Raw genomic sequence first — 16740 nt, 5'->3', positions numbered from 1 at the left:
AATCAGGAATTCCTGAAGGCTCGCTGAATTGGCTGCTCCTGGCTGTCGTCTTGCGGCCATGCTGTGCACCTTAATTTTGCTTCAAGAATGTGCCTAAGGGAAACATTTAGCCACTGACACTTCGAAACCTTTATCGGACGACTGGGCACTGGCTTCATGAAAGATGCATGGTAATCATAAGAAAAGTCAAAAGTTCCAATTAGAAAGTATAAATCATCTCTACAGCATGAGAGGCAAACCATGAGCCAACGCTTGGAGTTCACAGCCTTGAAAAACAATGCTCTCAGCCCGCATACTATAGTTTGTCTGCATTAGGGAGATGCTGAAGTGATGCTCCTTCCTCCACCAGGGTAATGGCCAAGTCCCTCAGCACTCAGCGCTGTGGTTGTGAGGGATTCACTTCCCAGAATCATGGAATCCTGGCAAACAGAGGCACAGGGATTCTAGAAGCCGTCAGTGTGAGAGAAAGGCAGCATTCTCACCTTCTCTAAAGAAGATTGTCACAGTGTGCTTTGATCATATTCTTTGTTTTATTTTATTTTTTTTAAAGTTTATTTATTTACTCTGAGAGAGAGAGAGGGAGCAAGAGGGGCAGAGAGAGAGAGAGAGGGAGAGAGAGAGAATCCCAAGCAGGCTCAGTGCTGGCAGCACAGAGCCCAACATGGGGCTCAATCCCATGAACCTGAGCCCAAGTCAAGAGCCAGACGCCCGACCGACTGAAGGGCCCAGGTGCCCCTTTCATCATATTCTTTGAAAAGGAATATGAGAAATGAAGACACTTTATTCACATGCGACTGCAAAGGTCTTTCTGAAAGAAGCGTTGGTGAGGGTGTGGAGAAATTAGAATTTCCATCATTGCTGGCGGGAATGCCACACGGTGTGTTCCTTTCGGAAAACGCTTGGACACTTCCTCAAAATGTTAAACGTAGAGTTACCATATGACCGGGAGGTTCTACCCCGACCTACACACGAAGAGAATCGAAAACTCACGTCTCTGTGAAAACCTGTGTACCGAAGTTCTTACTGGCATTTTTTCATAATAGCCAAATTGGAAATAGCCCAAATGTTCATCAACAGATGGATGAGTAAACAGAATGTGGGTTTTTGCGCAGTGGGCTATTTGATATTTTGTTAAAAAAAAGAATGAAGTTCTGATATACTTTACAACATGGACGACCCTTGAAAACACTGTGCTCAGTGAAAGAAGCAGTAACAATAGGCCACATATTGTGTGATTTCTTGACACGCAATGTCCACTCGAGGCCAATCCAGAACCATAGACGGTGGATCAGTGGTTTCCAGAACCTGGGGTGGGGAGGCCTGGAGGGCAGAGCTGAGTCACCTGAAGTGCTTGTTTTGGGGTGATGCCGATGACACAGTGGTGATGTTTCACAACTCTGTGAATACATTAAAAACCACTGAACTTTAAAGAGTGAATGCTATGTGGATTATAGTTCAGGAAAGCTGTTATAAAATTTTTATTTTGAGCTGCGTTAGATGGTCCAAGCCTCTGTCCCTGCAAATTCCTGTAGATGATCAAGATTTAGCTGGTTATTTCGAGACGTATTATAGCCTGAAGATAAAATAAAGCCGCCTTTAAAGATAAACAAAGACAACAAAGCAACAAGAAGTTATTTTTTTCACATGTGCTAGGATTTCATGTTTTCAAACATCTGAAGGGAATCATCCATAAAATGAATCAGAATGATAATAGATATGTTTTTGCAATACTTTCCCAGATGGTTTATTCAAACACATTCCGGGCGATGATAAATACAGAAGCTTGTGGAGTTTCGTACTACGAGACTCAGTTGGAGATGAGGCCAGAGAGCAAGTCCTCGGAGGGAGCATTTCCTACTCGTATTTTCTAGGCTGTAGAGCATGTGTTAGTTGAGGGAATGATTAAATGGTTTATTATTTTACGGTTGTTCCTCGATGGAGGAAGTAGTAAACGCACGAGTGGATAAATATGGGATACGTACAAGCGGGTGTCATTGTGGAGCCCTGACTGTACTTCCGAAGTCGGCTTCTTCCTTTGGCTCCAAGAAGAACTTTGGAATTTTGAAGCGCTTTCAAGAAATGAAATGATCCTAAAATATTTGTGGTCTGGTTTATGTGCAGAATGCGTCCCAGAGGGTTCTCTGGTTTCCTAACTACATGAACAACGACGTTAAGAACTTTGAGCATAATGACACAACACGCCATAGTCCTCCAAACCAAAATGAGAACAATGTTTCCTGAAAAGTGTCCTGAAAAGTAATTATTTTGGAGTGAAACCTCATACTCAGTTACATCATGTAATCCTAAAATACTTTCAAAGGAATTAAAGCAATATTGAGACGACACGGGACTTTTCATCAATCTTTAACTATTGGTTTTCCCTCCCGAGCCCAGGAAAACCAAGACTCCCTATGAATACATGTGCTGTAAAATGTCCCCAGTAGAGAACCCACAACCCCAAGGTCAGGAGTATGTTCTACTGACTGAGCCAGCCAGGTGCACCTAAGCATTTGAAAAGTTAAAATAAAATAAAATAAAATAAAATAAAATAAAATAAAATATACCCAATAGAAAAACAATTTATAAACATACTGTTTGCAAAGGGAACCTAAGAGAATACTGTTTCTGAATGTTATCACACTCTTTGAGTCCTTTGACATGGGGTCACTTGCCATTTTTGAAAACATTTTTAAGCAAGAGTTAGCAGTCTTCCCTCAACAAACAATCAAATTGGCAGAGTTTATAGTTGTTAGAATGTGATAATTTATTGATTGAAACAACATGAAGGTCATCATTGGACTTTCTCTAGAATGCCATTGCTTCCATCAACGTCTCCTTATGAGGTTAAGAGCTCACAACCCAGGAGGGCAGAAACCTCAGGTCCAATCATTGATGTTTAAACATTTTGAGAATTCCTTACTGATTTATTAACATGAACTCGCGCACTCTTGAGACCACATAAGAAGTAAGTCCATCAGAATTATCCTGGGGAAATTCTTTGGTTAAAGAAAATGCTATGAAAATATTAGTCAATATCACGGTGTTTTACACATGGAAAAATGTGATGCAGTCTGCCAACTCTCTTAATTCTGGAGTTTGAACAGTTATTCTAGTTTCCTTGACTATAGGGCTCCTTCTTCCCACCCTCTGACAGCTGTTAAACTCATACAAAATAGAAGACCTCCATGACATTCATTGGCAGTCACATGTCCACCGCCCCTGTTCAGAGACCAAGCCCCCTCCCGTCTAGCCAAAGTCTCTAGATGAATTCTTGACCCCTTGGCTTCCCTGCCTCTCCTTCCTCTTCCTGGCATTTCTTCTTATTAACATCTTGCTAGCCATTCCTTCACTCCAAATCTATTTATTCTGTAAAATGGTCTCTGAATGACAGGTTAACAGACTACAAGTATATAGCCCTACTCCCAACCCTTATCAGTGATCATCTGTATCAGACTCGTGGCACACACATTTACAACTTTGTTTTTAAGTTAATTCGGGCACATTATGACCAGTGCAGATTGTGTCGTCTCGGAACCCACAGACCACCCTGACTTGATTTTTGCAAGGTACCTCACACAGCCAGCCTTGCAATGAATGTCCGTCGACCGCATGAGCAAAGCGGGGAGAGACGAAGACTCAGGCAGACGCTCATCAAAGAAGCATCTAAACGGTGAATGATTACCAGTGCAACAACACGCCATTCTTCCTCTGACCTGTGACATTGTTCTGGAAGTCAAGATCCTCTGGTCACTGAGTAATCAGATGTATGGATTTACTCCCTTGAGCTGTACTTGAGAAGAACTTTGATCGTTACACTCACAGCAGAGACGAAAACAGATTTGACTCCAGCTCACTCCGGTAGTTTGCAAAGAGGTAGGCTTCACAGACACACTTTGGTCACAAAAGTGGGCATCGTTGCTCAAAATAGTGTTTAAATTTTCACTTCAGAGTGCTTAGAAGTAACCCAGGGTGAGTATGTTTATCTCAGGGTGACAATTGGATTTTGTAAATGGAACTGTGCTTTTGGTCTCTCTTACATGGCAGGATGTTATAGGAACAGAGCCATAGGATTTCAGTGAGTGCTGTTCGCACATTCGGCCAGCTAGATTGTTCTTGAGTGGCTCCAACACAGACCACTTGGGTACAAAGGGTCAAACACAGTCCAAACAAATGCTTGACAATAATAGGTACAAAGGGCCCCGTGTCCTTGGTGAATGATTAATCATAAGCTATCATAAACAAAAGCGTTCTATACATTTGATAAACAGGTTTGTAAAAGAGTACAGGAAATACAGAAGAAAGTCACAGCTTTCAAAATTCAGTGCCAGCCATAGGTAGCTGGGCGATATTTGGGGGCATTAATCTTTTTGAGGATTCTCATTAACACTTTGAGTCAGGCTAGGGTGACTACGTCTGCGGCCCCAAGTGGGTAACATAAATGCGTCCGTAATCAACATGCACCTGAGCATTCTCACGTAATTCTTTCTTTCTGTTCTCCATTCAGCAGATTATTTTATGCATATTCACTCCCAGAAGCCGCTGTAAGGGAACATCACTTTTTTGCGCCTATATATTTCCTCTGCTTGTGAGAATCAGGGAGCAATTAGCCATGACCACCACCAAGACGAAAAGGCTGCTAAACCCTTCTCACAAAAATAAAAGGGAAACACTGCCACGTATTGAGAATGGTCGAAGGATAAAATGAGACCGTAAAAAAAAAAAAAAAAGAAAAAAAGGGAAAAGATGGATGTTTTTTTGCAGATGTGTGGAATGTATAGAGCCAAACACACGTGGCCCTCCCAAGTGGCCTGCTTGGAAGATTGTACAAATCTTTTCCAACTTCCCAATAACTTTGCTGTAGCTCAGAACATTTCTGAAGTTTACCCGCTAGAGCTTATACTGAGGCTCACTTTGTAAGTCACTTAAGAAAACGGTTTGCTCCCTCAGCAAGAGGGTCAACCTCGGTAGGGGCAGGGTTATGAACACCTTTCTTGGTCCAGAAGAGAGGGAAGTGAGCCCACTGTACTGGCAAAGAAATGATTGCAGAAGGAAATCACAGGCCAACCAGGAGCTGGGCAGGCCTCAGGGACTAACGGAAATTATAGCGAAAATGCGAAAGGAATGGGCTCTGGTGATGATCTTGCTTTTGGGCGACTGGTCAGTCTGTCCAATGGAAATGCTTGAGAAATGGCTCTGAGCCTCCTCAGTCACTGGGGGAGGAGAGGACAGGGGCACCTGTCAGCTCCTTCTCCTGCCACACTTCCCTCTCCCTCAACACCATGGCCCACGCCTCACACTTGTATGGACAATAAAACCAAACAACGCAAACAACACAACACATTGATTCCAGAACCTTTTGGTCGTAAAGGGCAGCATGGCTGGTTGACCCACAGAAAGCAAAGGGAAGGCAGAAAATATAGCCCCAAATGTCCTCTACATTCTTTCTTTCGTATGTCACAACCATTTAAAAAAATTCTAGAACCTTTATTCTCTTCCTTCTCCTCTCAAGAAGACAGGTCTGTAGGATCCATAAAAGGAGTTTCTCATGGATTCATGTTGTCTATACTTTATGTCATGGCCCCTCCTGTAGGCAAGAGCCCTGAGTGAGTATGTCCCCCCTGGCCTGTCCCAGGACACTCCACTCCTGCACTGGCCTCCTCCCGTGTCCCCAGTCTCTGGGGGTCCCTACTAGTGATGGTGCTTGGTTCTCTTCTGCACTCTAGGGCAGGGTCATGGAGACCATAGCCCAGGGATATTACACATTCTATGATTTTATTACCATTTTGTATCAAATTCACTTTATACTATTCCTTTAAGAGGGCCTCCAATCCTCTGGAATTCTGTTGGAGAGAAATCTCAACCCCCCAAAGTGGTATAAGGATTAAAGGAGGTAATGCGTGGAACTTGTATGTGCGGGGCTGGGGCATGGTGGGAACTCATTTGATGAATTATTTGTCCTTCAGAAAGCTCCGGCAAGCATTGAGCGGTGGACTTCACTGATCAGAAGTTTGTCCCTATAACTTCTACCCACTGATTCCAGATGTATTGCGGCAACCACATGAAACCAGGATGATGCTTGAACATCTCTCCGTGTCTACTTTTATCCATGCCCAACAGCCTTATTTTTGATGGTTTTTCCTAAGAGATGAGTGTTCTTCTCCTCTTATGTTCCAGTTTCTTTTTACGTGCCAGACGAGTATTTTGAAATGACCTTTCTGCTGGATATGCTAGAGTACACGTTCGTCAAATCATCAAGCTGTAAGCCTTAAATATATACAGCTTTCCGACTGTCAACTCTATCTCAATAAGGCTGGGAAATAATTTTTATATCCGTCTCCTACGGTGACACTGTTTTATAATTTATTTTTTATAAATGCATGCTTCCCTTTCTTAAACGTTCTCGAGCTAAACTTTATCCTAATTGGTGTTGGCGATAGGAGCAAATCTGTACTGAACTCTCGTTGCCGGCCACAAGCTGTCGCGTAGCCTGTTTCCCTCCCATCAGTCTCTAAGGTAGCACACTTAGCGCCAGCAGTTTGCAAACGAAAACCACAATCAAGTCCCCCCGCAGGCACGTCCAAAATCCCCCCAAGGACACCTGGAAGGAGAAGGATAAAGCCAGATTCAAACCCAGATTCAGACCCAGACCTGCCAGAGTCCATACTCCCTTCTGCATTCCTCTCTGTCTTTCTGGCTCTCCTTTTGATTCTGAATATGGCTGCAAGGTCCTTTGTGTTGCCTGTTTACATTCTGTGAGTCTAGCTCGTTGGAACTTCAGCCTCGTGGCAGTACTTTTGGAGCCCCACCTCTCTCTGCTATCCTTATCTTTGGTTAGATGCCCATCTTTTAAAATTATGTCCGGGAACTTTGAAGCACCGGCGCCTGTAGATTATCTCTCTGACCACACCAGTCAGTCAAACCGCCTGTTGTCAGGTATGTTCCCTTTTCTTCATCTGAATTGGGATTCCCTTTCGAGGGATCTCTTTACCTTTCTTCAGAAAGTTTGAATTGCCTTGTTGATGCCATGGTTGTATGTGTGACTTTGGAAAGCCTTTGCTCTTTGTCTCTGTCCCCCAGCGTACCTGTTTCTTCCCCTTTTTCCATTAGTAGTCAACATCAAAGCCTTTTCCATTTCAAGCTCCCAGGTCGTATGGTCTCTGTCACAGCTGCTCAAATCTGCTGTTGTGTTGCAAAAGCAGCCAGAAGCAACGTGTAAATGAATGGGCAAGCTGTGTTCCGATAAAACTTTATTCATAAAAGTGTTCGGCGTGCAGGATCTGCCGGTAGGCTAGAGTTGGACCCCCCTGCCTTAGACTATAAAATTTCCATTGGAAAATCAAAGCTTCGATCTAATATGAAACCATTGTGGATTTATGATTAAGTTCACCGTAAAAACCAAACTCCTTTCCCATTAAAATAGCTCCTTTCCTAGATCTCCCTATTTCTGGCAACGACAGCCACATTTTCCTACTCATACACATTTAAAAATGTAGAGCTGAATATTTGATTCCTCCTTTCTGTTCACTGCCATATATCCCACATCTGTGTGTTTCCATTCTCCTAGCTGCTGGGACTTTATCACTTCGCATCTGTATTTGTACTCTTGGCTTCGCACCGATAGACCTGCCTTCAGTTTTTCTCCCCAACTCGTCCTTACCATGGCTTTTGGATAATTATTTTGAAAACATTGCTTTTAACAATTCTTTACTCTTCAGCCTTGAAAACCTACCAGACTCTGACCTCAGTCTGCCTTTCTCCTTCTCTTACTCTGCACAGGCACACTAATGCTGCCGCTTGCTTTCTCGTTCAACGCTCTGTTGAGGTGGGGCTGACATTTAAGAAAGCTATGTTTATGTAATGTATAGAACTCTGAGCAAAACCAGTGTCCCCGTGTCACCACCAGGGCCATAGACAGATACATCATCTCCCAAATTTCCCTTCTGTCTCCATTAGTATTCTTATCATCATCATCGTCAGTGTGTGTGTGTGTGTGTGTGTGTGTGTGTGTGTGTGCATCTAGTAAGAACACTTAAAATAGGAGCTACCCTCTTAGCAAATTCTAAGTATACAGAACAGTATTGTGAACCACAGGCACCATGCTGGACAGTAGCTCGCCAGAGCTTCTTATCTTGCAGAACTGAAGCTTCATACCTTTGACCCTCACCTGCCCATTTCCCCCGCCCCCAGCCCTTCTCAACCACCTTTCTGTTCTCTGCTTCTCTGAGTTTGATTGCATAAAATTTGTCTTTTATTTTTTTGTGTGTTTTTGTTTTAGAGACAGAGCACGAACAGGGGAGAGAGGCAGAGGGGGAGAGAGAGAATCTGAAGCAGGCTCCACACCCAGTGCCCAGACCAACACGGGGCTCAGTCTCCTGACCCGGGGATCGTGACCTGAGCCAAAACCAAGAGTCGGATGCTCAACCGAGCCACCCAGGTGCCCTGAGTTTGATTATTTTAGATTCAACCTGTAAGTGAGCTCACGTGCTATTGGCCTTTCTGTGTCTTGCTTATTTCACTCAGCCGACTGTTCTCCACGTCCCTCTCTGTTGTTGCAAATGGTAGGATTTCCTTTCTTTTTAACCAACGGCTGAGTAACATTCTATTGAATGTGCACACCACAGTTTTTAATCCATTTCTCCGTGGATGGACACTCAGGTAATTTCCACGTCTCGGCCCTGGTGGATAACGTGGCAGTGAACTTAAGTGCAGACGTTTCAAGATCGGGATTCCACCGCAAAATAAAAAGACAACATACAATCGGGGAAAATATTTGCAATGCATATATCTGGCGAGGGGTTGATATACAAATTATAAAAGGACCTCACACAACTCAGTAGCAGGGGAACAAATGCTATTTTCCTCTGCTAGGGAGCCTGCCTTGATGCATTCTCCTGCCCCTGTTCTTTTGCCCACTCTATTTCCTCTGTTCAGAATACCGTTTTATCTGGGAAACACCCATCCACATTGTCTCTGCTTTCAAAAGGAGAGCTTGGCTCTTACCTTTTCCATGACGCCTTCTTTGTCTCCTCTATCCCATAACGCTGTCTCCAGCGTTCCTTGTAGGGCAGGCTGTCTCTAAGGATCATCTGTCGCCTAGTCATACCCTGCTTTGTGTCGTTTTCTACTGTTTTGGAAGAGTTTGCTTTCTCTCTCTAATTAAAGCCCCATTTGCCAAAGTCAGTGGTGTGTCCGACCATGCCGGATGTCGTATTGATGGGGGAGTCACTCGACATCTTTGTTGAATATATGAATGAATAGATGAATGAATGAATGGATGGATGCATGAATGAATGAATACTGATATTCTTTCCTGCCCCCAGTCTCCTGCCTTATCTCTTATCAGCTATTGGATTTCAATGTGAGGTAGCTTGAGAAAAGAAAGTTAAATGAATTAATCCTTATAGGCCATCCCCAATTTTCAAATTAGCTGTGTTTTAGATGTTCATTTGTCAACAGAGAGCCAAAATTCAAAGGACTTTATCATAGAGACGCTATTCAAACCAGAGGTTATAATAGGATCCCAGATTGCTACATCCAAGGCCATTGTTTTGTAAGTGGTTTGAAATCCAGGAAGATGAAAAGGCACACATAACAAAACAGTGCTGTGCAAGGCCCCTGATTAAAACAAAAACGAATTAGAGTATTTCCCTCTCTGTTTTGGGGGGGGATGGGGTTGGAGAAGGAATAATCATGCTTAGGATAAAGCAGATTTTATTATAGGAAAATAAAATGATAGGCAATTTCATGGATTTGCTAAAGGGGGCCTTTATGTTGCTTTAAAGATACTAGATGTTGATTAAAAAAAAGTGTTTTTCCCCCAAATATACAATTTCCTTAGAAATTAATGGCTTTCATTTTCTTTTAGACGTAGGATTATCGTCGCCACGGCTTTTATGTGTATCAGCTTTAACTGAAATCTTTTTGTTCTGGATCAGAAACAGAATGAAAATGTTCATGAAGCATAGAATGCATAAACGAACGCCGTCTGCTTCTTACAGCCTGTAAAACATTTTTAATGTAAAATATTTTGAAAAAAATAAAAGAAGAGAAACGTTTCATATCATGGGAAAAGATACCGAACTTGAATTTCAGCGCCCATAAACCAAGTTTTATCAGAACACGACCAGGATCACGTGTTGACAGACCGGCTGCGGCTGCCTTTCCCACTACGATGCCAGAGTCGAGGAGTCAGACAGGGACTCGTATGGCCCTTTTTACAGAAATGTTTGCGGACCCCTGCTGTGTGGCCATGGGGTTGGTGCACAAGGAGACTTTCATAAATACAATGTGGAGAGAAAAGAGCTAGCCTCCAGAGTGCTTGCCTGTAACCCACGCAAAATTAATCTATGGGGAGAGGAGTCTGAAGGCAGTGACCTCCGTGAGGGGGCGGTGAATGGGTTTCCTGAACTAGGGGGCATTTTCTGGGTGCTGGAAGGATCTGCTTCTTGATGTAGGCTCTGGATACACGAATGGGTTCCCCCAAATTCACTGGACACTTAAACGATTTGTTCTCTTTCCTGCATCCGTGTTAGACCTCGATCTTAAAAGTTTACTTTAAAATTTAAAGAAAGAGGGGTATCTGGGGGGCTCAGTTAAGCGTCAGCCTTTTGACTTCAGCTCAGGTCATGATCTTATGGTTTGAGGGTTTAAGCCCTGCATCTGCCTCTGCACTGACAGGGCAGAGCCTGCTTGGTATACTCTCTCTCTCCCTCTCTCTCTTCCTCTCCCCCACTGGTGCTCTCTCAAAATAAATAAACAAACTTCAAAAAAAAGCTTTAAAAAAATGAAACAGGAACACCTGGGTGGCTCAGTCGGTTAAGCATCCAACTTCGGCTCAGGTCATGGTCTCACAGTTCGTGGGTTCGAGCCCTGCGTCGGGCTCTGTGCTGATAGCTCAGAGCCTGGAGTCTGCTTCGGATTCTGTGTCTCCCTCTCTCTCTGCCCCTCCCCTATTCATGCTGTTTCTCTCTCTCTCTCTCAAAAATAAAACATGAAAAAAATAAAAAAAATATGGGGCGCCTGGGTGGCTCAGTCGATTAAGCGTCTGAATTTGGCTCAGGGCACGATCTCGTGGTCTGTGAGTTCGAGCCCCGCGTCGGGCTCTGTGCTGATAGATCAGAGCCTGGAGCCTGTTTCAGATTCTGTATCTCCCTCTCTCTCTGACCCTCCCCCGTTCATGCCCTGTCTCTCTCTCTCTCTGTCAAAAATAAATAAATGTTAAAAAAAAAATAAAATTTAAGGAAAGAGTCAAGGAAGAGCAAAAAAAAAAAAAAAAAAGAACGATGAGACAAAGAAGTGAAAGTAGAGGGAGGAGCAGAAGGGCAGCCCCCCCTTGGTGTGGCCATCGCTGTCACCCCAGGGCCGGGGGCAGGTGATCCTGTCTCTGTTTGATCGGAAAGGAAACCGAGGCTGAGAAAGACCCAGCATCCTGCCCAAGGTCTTCTAACTGATGTAGATGGCACATATTTTAATTCAATAAGAAACCGCTGTTGGTCCCTCCTTTTTCTGAAGAGAAGGAACGACTCCCCCAGCCACAGCCAGAAACCTGAACTGGCTTTTTCCCACCTTGGGATGGGGAGGCTGGAGAGTCCTGGGGGGGGGTGGGGAGCCATGGGACCAGAGCTTTGGAGGACAGAGACCCTGGCTGTGTCTGCATGCTTATATCACTCCTGGGCACTTGAAAATATACAGTTTCTCATTTCTTCCACATTTGGTGCCGCTGCCTTTCCAGTCTGGAGGTGAGATGCTTTATCCATATGTAATATCCAGATGTAAGCTGCACAACCCTTTCAATGGCCTATAACGTGAAGACCAGTTTTCAGCAAGATGAAATATACTGCTGAAAACCCGTGGCGTGCAGATATTTAAAATTATCAACAGAAGAAGCAAGGAAAGTTTTGCTCTCCTGGAATGGGATACGGTCTCCAAAATTCCATTTCAGGATCACGTCTGTGTGGGCCTGGATGTATGCTGCTAAGTTGAGTGAGTGAGCAGGTGAGGAGCGAGTCTCAACGCGATGCTGATTCTGATTTGGCTTCTAGGAAATGCAAGTGGTTGCACGGAATTCAGTGTCGTAAAAACAAAACGAACAAATAAACGTCCGGGTAGGTGACTGCAGTCTGTGGGTGAGTCTGCAGTGACCGTTTACGTTTATTTCTTGCTCTTCACGCGTGTGTGGTCCGTTTCGGCGTGGGGCTTGGACTTGCGTTTGGTACAAAGCCCCTGTGGGGATCTGTGCCCTCAAAGCCAGCTGGGAAAAGAGTCCCAGCAGCCCGTGGATGTCCAAGCATACCTTCTCACTGCAAGGACAGGTAAGGTGTGCTAGCCCAGTGGAGCCCTCCTCGGATGCTGGCTTTAAGTCCCTTGACTCTGGGGCACCTGGTGGCTAAGTCCATTGAGCGTCCAACTCTTGACCATGACCTCACAGTCATGAGAGATCGAGCCCTACATCGGGGTCCGTGCTGAGCACAGAGCCTGCTTAGGGTTCTTTCTCTCTCTCTCTGTCCCTCTGCCCTTCTCCCTCGTTTGATCACGCTCTCTCCAAAATAAACGGTCCCTTGACTTTATTAGGAAACAACACAACAGAACGCTCTCCTTCATTTACTCTTCTGCTCATCCTCCTTCTGTTTCTTTCCTTCCTAAGCGATTGGGTATGGCATGCTATTACCACATGGCAAGACTCAGAGCCATCCCCGGGTTATCCGTCCCAGTTCTGATCTCCTCACCTCCTTCCTGCGGGCAACCTCACGTCTACACGCATGGTCTACACATGCAATGCCTTCATGATTCTTCACTCACTGCTCTGAGGATGTCGCAGTGGATGCAACACAACCCATCTCATTTACCACGTATCCACAACGTTCCATTGTTCCCCTCCTGGGAGATCAGTCACACAAATCCAAAATGTTATTTCTTCCCCTTGGAAAACAGTTCCGTAACTCTGTATTATGGAAGGACACGCTCCCAGGCACCTCTGAAGACAGACCCGAGAACCAGATGAGGAAGTGGCATTAAGCTCACCGGGGCCGGCTCTTCTGGAGATGGAGAAAATCTTACCTGTGCGCTGGCAGGCGGCATTCATCCACCAGCTGAGACACTGGCCAGGGACAGACTCGTGAAGGTGTGTGTCTATTATTGCTGAAGGGCGGCCAGCACTGACTGTAACCGGAAAGACCTTTCCTTTGATCCCAAGTAGGTCAATGCAGCAAACACACCGTGGTGACAGTGACGAGTGAATGGCAAATTACTGGTTCCAGACGTGAGTACCCAGGAAGTGACCTCCGAAAGGAGCCAGAACCTTCCAAAATCAATAAACTAATGCCAGAAACGCCACACGTTTTTCTCTATATTGCACATATCAATGATAAAGTGCTACTCTGGTGAGAAAGATCCGCAGGTATCACACATTCAGGCTCACATACCAACTTTTTCTAGCACTGGAAGATGGCAGTATGGACGTCAATGAACTCAAGGGTCCGGGGATGTCTCCGAGCACCTGCAGCCCTAACAGGTTACAGGGGCAGCGGCGAGAGCTAGTATCTGCAGAGCTCAGTTGTCGCATGACTCTGACTCACATTTTCGGCAGAAAATGGACTACACGCCTGCCCCCACCCTAGGCCACCCCACCCCTACCTCTCTCTGTTCCACCCCACCCCACCCCACTCCACCCCTAACCCCACCCCACACCTACCCCACCCCTACCGCACTCTGTTCCACCCCAACCTCCACCTCACCCCACCCCACCCCTACCGCACTCTGTTCCACCCCACCCCACACGACCCCTACCCCACTAAGTTCCACCCCTACCCCCACCCCACCCCACTCTACCCCTATCCCCACCCCACACCTACCCCACCCCTACCCCACTCAGTTCCACCCCAACCTCCACCTCACCCCACCCCACCCCTACCCCACTCTGTTCCACCCTACCCCACCCTTATCCCACTCTGTTCCACTCCACACCACTCTGCTCCATCCTACCCCACCCACCCTTACCTCCACCCCACCACACCCACCCCTACCCCTACCCCCAATCATTGTCTCCGGCCCCAGTGTTGCCTGTCAGGTTGCTCCATTCTTCACTGTTTTTTCTCTATGTGCTTTCCTTGTAGGCTTACTCCATTCTTAGACAAGAACAAGCTTTCTTTTTATTTTTTAAAATGTTTTTTTTATTTTTGAGAGAGAGAGAAACAGAGCACGAGTGGGGGAGGGGCAGAGAGAGAGAGGGAGACACAGAGTCCGAAGCAGCTCCAGGCTCGGAGCTGTCAACACAGAGCCCGACTCAGGGCTTGAACTCACAAACCGTGAGACCATGACCTGAGTTGAAGTTGGATGCTTAACTGACTGAGCCACCCAGACGCCCCTCTTTTTTGAAGTTTGTTTATTTATTTTGAGAGAGAGAGACCGAGAGCGAGAGTGGGGGAGGGGCAGAGAGAGAGGGAGGGAGAGACAGAATCCCAAGCAGACTCGGCACTGTCAGCGCAGAGCCCAATGTGGGGCTTAACTCATGACCCTGAGATCATGACCTGAGCCGAGATCAAGAGTCGGGCACTTAACCGACTGAGTCTTAAACGACTCGGGCACTTAACCGACTGAGCCACTCAGGTGCCCCAACAACAGGCTTTCATAAATAAGAGGTAGTTTGTTATATTGAACAAAAGCTTTCCTCAGAAGAGGGTGAAGGTCCTTGGGGTCTCATCAGGTCCTCATCAGGTCAGGGACCATCAGACAGGATGTACGGCCCCTGGGAGGTCACGGTGGTCTGTCCGTGCCCGGGCCCTGGACTGGGGAAGGTGGCAGACTGTTCCAGGGCAGCTGAAGAAGGGTGGTCACACGTTAGACTGATCCACTAGACCCCTGTGCACGAGGGGTCTTTGTGTGTAACTCTGAGTTATTACTGAGTTTGGAGCAAAACGAGCCAGAGAAAAATCACTTTTCTCTGGCATCTCCCGAAAATTCCTACGACCCCCACTTTCTAGCGACAATCTCCTGTTTGTCCTCATCCCCTGATAGGACAGGGCCGGGGTGGAGGCGGGATCTGCTCTACTGCCCCCACTGACCCTGATGTTAAACTCGTCCACAAACACCCTCACAGACACCCCAGAAGAAGCTTTGGCCAAATGTCCGGGCACTCCGTGGCCCAGACAAGTTGACACATAAAATTAACCATCACGCATCCCAACAACCCCAATTCCTGGCCCCTGTAAAGATATTTTTAATAGTGGAAAAAGAGGGTTCCCCCACCCCCATCCTCTTGAAGCATCTTAGGTGTGTGAGGGAGTGGGTGATAACCATCCGCAGTGTAACAGTGTGAGTCGCAGTGCATAATGTGTGTGTGTGAGATGAATGGAATCTGTAATGTCGACAAACAAGGTGACAACAGGCTTTCACAGTGTTTCGCACACTAACTAGCTGCTAGCACATCACATGTAATTTGCTTTTCCAAATAAGCTGACACACAGGTCTCCATGCAACCCGAACACACAGATTTCTCTCTGAAACAGCCTTGGGCACATTCTAAAATCTCAGCGAGCCAAGTGGTGTTGAAATTATTCTTCATACCGGCTTTCCTTTCTGGGAGTCAGTATCAGAGGGGAAGGTGATTTGCAATTAAATGTCTGTCCGTCTTCCCAAGACAAACCTCAGATGTTCCAAAAGAGGGATGGGTCTAGTATTGGAAGGCGCTTGCTTCAACTCTCCAGCCGATGAAGGTCATGGCCTACATTTACGAAGGATTTTTCATGGAGGCACACACACATATGCACGCACATGCACACATGCATGCACACATGCACACATGCACACACATGCACATGGACACACATGCACATATGTGCACACATGTGCACAACGCACACACACATCCGTATACACGCAGGGACACGATGCATGAGCGTGCACACACACATGTGCACACACGCACGTGGACATGCATCACACACACAGGCACACACATGCATGCACGTGGACACACATGCATACATATACACGCATGCACACGTGTGCACACGTCCACCCACATTCACACACGTGCACACATGCACACACACATGCACACAAAGCATACACATGTACACATGCACGTGTACACACACATTCCCACACACACATGCACACGCACACAGGGCAACTAAAACACGAGAAGCAAAGGGAAAGGAATGAGTTGAAGAGGGAGGTACCCCCGGGATTTCTATATTTCTTGGGCAATTTTCATGTCGATGGGAAAATAGGAAATGTGAACAAGAGCTTGTTTCCTGAGGGAAGATTCTGCCTTTACCCCCAATTCCAGCGTGTACTTGGTGAGAGCTGCCAATCTGCGTGAGCTTTCAAAGCGAGACTCCCGGCTCACCCTTCCTTCCTGTGGGGGAAGCCTCCCCGTCACCTACATAACAGGATGTCCCTGTCCCCGTATCTTCAGAGCTATAGAAGTCTATGGCACTCTTATCTTAAAGTTAGAACTGCTACCCAAAACTCAACCTTTTTCTGCAGATAAAACAAGTTCTCGGTCTCATTCTGACAATTGCTTTTCTCATCCCTGCATCTGATTAGAGGGATCCCCCGGGATTGTACTAACTTAAATTAATTCTTTTGTACCGAGAGATATTGGCCAGGTTCTTCCTCTTGATCATTTCAATGGTTTCTAAATTTTACTTCTCCCTGAGCCTCTAGTGGCCACCAGCCAGCTTCGAGGCAGAGACTCCTCACCCACTTACATGAGGCGAGAATGGCCGCCCGGGGCCC

At 46.0% G+C, this 16740-nt stretch overlaps 1 long non-coding RNA gene across 1 annotated transcript; it reads left to right on the top strand.

Annotated features, from left to right (window-relative positions):
• Positions 1-5478: 5478 nt before the first annotated feature.
• LOC128314666 (uncharacterized) lies at positions 5479-9263 on the top strand. The gene is made up of 3 exons (XR_008296515.1): positions 5479-5603; positions 5964-6151; positions 8282-9263. It is a non-coding gene; the product is annotated as an uncharacterized LOC128314666 (long non-coding RNA).
• Positions 9264-16740: the final 7477 nt, after the last annotated feature.

The sequence above is a fragment of the Acinonyx jubatus genome, chromosome A1, assembly GCF_027475565.1.
Source record: "Acinonyx jubatus isolate Ajub_Pintada_27869175 chromosome A1, VMU_Ajub_asm_v1.0, whole genome shotgun sequence".
In the NCBI taxonomy this organism is placed as follows: Eukaryota; Metazoa; Chordata; class Mammalia; order Carnivora; family Felidae; genus Acinonyx; species Acinonyx jubatus.
The sequence above is the reverse complement of the archived record's forward strand: the minus strand, read 5'-3'. Positions and strand labels throughout refer to the sequence as shown.